The sequence below is a fragment of the Gadus macrocephalus genome, chromosome 10 (genome assembly GCF_031168955.1).
Source record: "Gadus macrocephalus chromosome 10, ASM3116895v1".
In the NCBI taxonomy this organism is placed as follows: Eukaryota; Metazoa; Chordata; class Actinopteri; order Gadiformes; family Gadidae; genus Gadus; species Gadus macrocephalus.
In genome coordinates this window covers 1,302,220-1,308,706 of record NC_082391.1, presented here as the reverse complement: position 1 = coordinate 1,308,706, position 6,487 = coordinate 1,302,220, and the positions used below count along the sequence as shown (strand labels likewise).

The window sequence follows — 6,487 nt, the reverse complement described above, 5'->3', positions numbered from 1 at the left end:
CCGCCGTCCGGGCCGCTGCCAACGCGCCGGTGGAGCAGAGGCACAGGATGACACCGGCAGTTTTCGCCACGTCGACTGCCTGTTTGGCCAGACGATGAGGGTCAGCCGCCATGGTGGAGATGTTATGCGCCAGCAGGGCGATGTTATTCATAACAGCCTCTTGCTGCATCATACACCGATGGGCTCTGTCTGTCAGCTTGGCCGTCAGCTGGTCTTTGGGAGTGGGGCAGCGGTCGCTGAGCCCCGGCTTCACTCCAAAGACAGCACACAGAGCGGGATCCAGCGGCGGTACCGCCCTGTAGCCCCCGGTCCGTCAGACCCTCCGTCTTCGTGACCTGGATAAATGTTTTCACCGGGGCACCGAGCCCCCCGGGCTCCGCCGCAGCCCCACTGAAGTACGGTCTGATGGCGGGAAACATCGGCCAGATCGGGTCGAGACGGGCGGGGCGTGTCGCGGCCTCGTTCGCCTTTGAGTCCATAATATCTATTTATTTACTTCAGTATGCTACAGGATCGTCCTGAAGAAAATGGGAGCAGAACGTCCGCCAGCGCCCGCTTGTATGTGCCGACGTCGTTGAGGCCCACGCTGTTGGTGGGCGGGGATTACAAAATTCTCAGTGCTACGGCTCACGCCTAGGGATAACCCAATAGCGATAGCCTTAAAAGGCGAAGCCTACACGACATAGAACCTCTTACTTGTTAATATGCTGTTATTAGGCGTGTTTGTGTTTCTGCAGACCGGATCATGTTTTCTTTTGTTAATGTTACGCACATAAGATGCCCCCACATAGCCACTAGGAAGCAGGACGAACACACAAGCTGCATTACCCTCACATAGCCACTAGGAAGCAGGACGAACACACAAGCTGCAATACCCTCACATAGCCACTAAGAAGCAGGATCGAACACATTAGCTACAATAATTACTCCAGCCACAGATGGCAGCACCTTTAGACAGGTGAGGAGGGCGGAGCCATTACGTCACACGGCCACGCCTACTTCACATAGGCCACACCCACTTGATAGAAACGAGCGCAGAGTTCAGATTGAGGCCAGAGCTGATCATAGCTGCAAAGTCCGCTTATAACACGCAAATTTGGGCTTGTATTTACAAGAAGTCGCTTGGAAAAATGTGGGTTTTCCCCACGCCCCAGTTAACGTCTGAGCTATCGGCCTGGCCATAACTGTTTCACACGCATCTCCCACCACATGCACAAGCTATTTATTGGGAGCCGAACGTCCGCCGGCGCCCGCCTATATCTGCGAACTGCGGACGTGAATGAGGCCCGCAGACGTGATTGAGGCCCACGCTGTTGGTGGGCGAGGATTACAATTTTTTCAGTGCTTTCAGTAATGGTGACGCCATTGTCAAAGGAGGGGCTAAGAAGCTGCGGACGCTGATCTAACCCAATAGACTTGGGTTGAACCTGGGGCCGGATTCACTAACATTTTCTTAAGATAAAACTCAAGAAGATTTTTATGAAAAAATATAAGAAGTTCCTAAGAATCTTCTTAAATTCTATTCACCATTTTTTTCTTAAGAATTGTCGATTGTCTTATGAACTTCTTTGTTTTCTAACTTAGGCCGTGTTCACATCTAGCTTTTTTTGTGATGGGGAAAAATTAAGCCGACCATTTTTCCAACCAAAAAAAAAGCTGGCAGCGTTTTTTTGTCCTAAAAGCACCGGGAGGGTTTTTTCTATCGCCTGGCAACAAACCCATTCTAGACCCGACGTTACTCGCCTACTACGTATCCAGGCTACCCACATAGTTTTTACAAAATGGCAAGAAACAGGTGATTGGCACTTGCATTGGCCCTAGCTGACGACGAGGAGAATCATGTACCTACACGTTTGTGGGTGCACGATATCACTCGGGGAAGGCAGCAGCAAGGTGCCTACCATCATTTAGTCCAGGAGCTTCGTTTCGATGATGCACGATTTGCGGCGTACTCGAGACTGAACAAATGTCAGTTCGAACAGCTGTTGCGGATCGTTGCGCCATCCATCGTGAAGCTGGACCCCAAGTTCAGACAGGCCATTGGCCCAGAAGAATGGCTCTGCATTTGTCTACGGTGAGTTGTACTTGCTAACTTCCCTCTTTGATCTAGCATACCATGTCATGATTATAGTGAAGTCAGTATCATTTTACAAGCTGCCCAAAACTTTACAGTAGCCTATAGGCCTAAAGTCAAATCTGAAATGCACAGCATAGATTTACAAGGGCATTTAAAATGTAAGAATGAATGCATGATCAAGTACATACAATTAAACAGAATTGCTATTGCTGTACAGGTACTTGGCAACAGGAGATTCCTTCAGGTCTGTTGCCTTTGGCTTCAGGGTGGGTGCCAGCACTGTGGCTGGAATAGTGAAAGAGGTGTCTGCGGCGATATGGAACTCTCTCCTGGCTGATTACATGCCCAGGCAAGATGCAGCAGAGTGGAGGAAGATAGCTGCTGAGTTCAGCCACCTTGCTTTTCCCAACTGCCTTGGTGCAATGGATGGGAAACACGTCGCCATTCAAGCTCCTCCATCCAGTGGTTCTTTGTACTAAAACTACAAAGGAACATTTTCCCTCGTGCTCCTTGCAGTAGTAGATGCAAAGAACCGATTCAGGGTGGTGGATATCGGTGCCTATGGCAGGAACAGTGATGGGGGCACACTGTCGGACTCAGCCTTTGGTACTTGCCCTGCGTCAGAACACCCTGGGGATTCCTGCAGACTCCCCTCTCCCAGGCGCAGAACATCTTGGGCCAATGCCACATGTGGCATTTCCATTGCGCAGAAACATCATGCGGCCTTACCCAGGCCCTAACACTGGGGAGAAGAAAGTTTTTAATTTTCGTCTTTCCCATGTGCGGAGGATGGTGGAGTGTGCCTTTGGCATACTAGCATCACAGTGGAGGGTGTAACGGAGGGTGCTGGGCGTGTCTCCTGAGGTAGCGTAGAACATCCTTCGGAGGAGACGAAAAACCGAGGTCCTGACTCACTGGTCATAAAAGATCCCAGGACACTTTTCACAAAGACTAGGGGTTACCCCGGTGTCCTGGCCCAACCAGGCTAATTCAATCTGGCCCCCCTAATAATCCTCCTGTACAATTGGCTGACTCATTAATTCCCTCACTCTCCACCTCAAGCTGGTGCGTGGTGAGCGTTCTGGCGCAGTGCATCACCCAAGTGGGTGCTACACACTGGTGGTGGTGAGTCAGGTTCCCCCCTTCACTGTAAGCGTCTTTGGGTAATTGAAAAGAACTATATAAATATAATGAATTATTAAATTAATTAATTAATTATTATCGTGAAGGCCACCTGCATGCTACACAATTTCTTGCGGTGAGATGGCAACACAGGCCTATCAACCAAACCATCTTTAGGCCTTCAGAATGCACCCCGGTTTGGTACCAGAGATGCAGTGGCTGTGAGAGAGACATTTGCTGCATATTTCATGTCTCCAGCTGGGCGAGTACACTGGCAGGATCGCTGAGGCACACCAACAGCTTCTGCAAACCAACAGCTCTTTAAGAGCTACCCAAAACCACTAAAGCTATTCCATTCCATCACCATCTAACACTTAGATGGTGTTAGACACAGTGAGACACTCGTCTCACTGGCCACACTACAAGATTCGAGGGTGCGATGCTCTCTACTTTGTATCATTCACGTTTGCAAGATATTTTGAAAATCTGAGATTTAGAACTAACATAAATGCTTTTTACATTTTTGTCATAAAGGTTCCAGTAGTTTTTATATCTGCTCAATGCGGCAATTCCTCACAGTAGTTGCGTTGCGAGTGACATCAACGATACAAATTACCCGCAGCAACAACGTAGCCTAGCAACAAAGCGTCAACAATGGATCCCGAGTACCTAGCACTAGGCATTATGCTGGCGGTCCTCTGCACAGAGACGAAAAAGAAGAAAAGATTGTTGACTCTTGGATTGCAAGAAGAGGAGAGCTCGGGATGTCGGTGCTACATACCGAACTGGAGGTAATGTTTCATTGACTAAAGTTGACGTTATCGTATGCTCGTGAAATGTACGCTCGTGTAGACTGTGTCAACTGCCAACACTCATATTATATTATCAAACTGTTAATACTTACCGTACTACCCATCTATGTTGCTCTGACCCATTATATCCATCTTATTTTCTCATACCTCGTTATTTTACTTTGTTTGGTTTTAATTACCCCTGCACTATCCCACCCTATTATTTAACTATACTGTACTTATATTGCACTATATGCCAATCAGGTTCAAACCGCACCCTAACCGCTATTTTGCACTACCATTTAGAAACCAACCACATTTCGTTTTCTCTGTTGGCCTACTTGTACCCCAAAACAACACTTTTTCAAATATGCAGTAATGAAAGTTTTTTTTTTATCGCGCAGGAGACTGATAGGAAAGGGTTCAGTGAGTTCCTGAGGATGAGCGTAGAGGACTTTAAACTCCTTCTGGGGTAAGTTGAGCCTCTCATCAGAAAGACGGACACAAAAATGAGAAGGGCCATCAGTGCCCGACAGAGATTGTCTGTAACCCTCAGATTCCTTGCAACTGGTAGGCCTAAATGGAATGATTTTGAACAGAATGATGTATTATTAAATCTGATTATTTACACACATAATCTGTTTGCCTTCTTAGGTGAGTCTTTCAGGTCACTGAGCTTCCAGTACAGGATTGGCAGGTCTACTGTTGGCTTGATTGTAATGGAGACCTGCCAAGCATTGTACAATGTTCTGAAGGAAGATCACATGAAGGTATTGTAATATCCTTTCTTTGTTTGACATCACAACAAACCTTATTGTGATAATAACATTTCCATAAGCATTACAGAGCAACCTACTATTAGCCTTCCACTAGGGAGATGTTTACCATTGTGATGTATTTAGACAGTACTGCTAACTACAGGACATTTATAAAATGACAGATATAACATCCTCCATCTACTAGGTAGCCTAAAATATTTGTCATAAAGTTAATAAATCAATGAATGATATTTGCCTCTGGCTACATATATTTCTGATCTAATCAAGTATTTCTGTATTTGTTTATTTTTGTCTATTTTTCCAGACACCAACAACTGAGTCTGAGTGGCGAGAGGATTTGAAGATAAATGCCAATTTCCTCATTGCTTAGGTGCAATTGATGGGAAACACATCTATATTCAGCCCCCTGCTAATTCAGGAAGTTCGTTTTATAATTATAAAGGCAGGTTCTCAATTGTGCTCATGGCAGTTGTAGATGCCAACTACAAATTCATCTATGCAAGTGTTGGCACTCGGGGCCGAATGTCGGACGCAAGTCTGTTTGGACACTCAGATCTCCGCAGTGCCATGGACAGAGACGTGTTACATTTTCCCCGCCCTGAGCCACTTCCCAATACAGAATTAATCATGCCCTATATGTTTGTTGGTGATGAAGCCTTCCCTCTCCGTTCTGACCTTATCAAGCCCTATCCCCACAGAAACCTAGATCATGGACAGCGAATTTTCAATTACAGATTATCTAGAGCAAGGCGAACTGTGGAAAATGCATTTGGCATATTGGCAAATAGATTACGTGTGTTCCTAACCAATATTTCTATTGAACCAGATAAGGTTACTTGCATCACCCTTGCCCTCCACAAGTTCCTGAGGGAAAAATCATCAGAGGCCTACGTGCCTCCAGTCTTTGTGGACACAGAGGACGAGAACCACAGAGTCATTGCCGGAACATGGCGAAGAGGTGGAGATCATGACTCTGCGGCATTGAGCAGGGCGCGGAATGCCACAACCACTGCTAAAGACCAGTGACCAGCTGAAGGCATGTTCTCAATCCTCTGAAGGATCCGTTGATTGGCAGGAGGAGGATGATTTGAACATTTTATGTATTGATATTTATTTATTATCAATAGGTTTATACTATTTATAATATACTATATATTTATTTACGCTATTATACTACTATTTATTAGTTAGTTACAACAGTGTTGTTAGTTAGACAGCAAACCAATATATAATACAAACCAGTATTTATTATCATCTTGTTTATACTATTTATTATATACTATCTATTTATTTATGCTATACTACTATTTATTAGTTACAACAGTGTTATGTTAGACAGAAAACCAATATTTAATAAGTATTTATTATTATCTTGTTTATACTATTTATTATATACTATTCTTATTTATGCTATTACTACTACTATACTATTATTTATTAGTTACAACAGTGTTAGACAGAAAACCAACATTTAACAAATATTTATCATTTTGTTTACACTATTTATTATATACTATCTATTTATACTACTACTACTATACTATTATTTATCAGTTTGTTATAACAGTGTTAGACAGTAAACCAATGGGATGCAACATAATAAATAAAGGAACGAACGATTGACCTAATATTTAACAAATACAATAAATAAATTAAAATAACAATTGGCGAGTTCTATAATGTCTCTTTGATACTAGTCATAACTGTAACCCATAATA

The 6,487-nt window shown here is 44.2% G+C and overlaps 1 long non-coding RNA gene across 1 annotated transcript; it reads left to right on the top strand.

Moving 5' to 3' along the window:
* The first annotated feature begins 3,609 nt into the window (after positions 1–3,609).
* On the top strand, positions 3,610–5,968 carry LOC132466602 (uncharacterized). Its single transcript, XR_009527900.1, has 4 exons — positions 3,610–3,990; positions 4,395–4,560; positions 4,645–4,760; positions 5,074–5,968. It is a non-coding gene; the product is annotated as an uncharacterized LOC132466602 (long non-coding RNA).
* Positions 5,969–6,487: the final 519 nt, after the last annotated feature.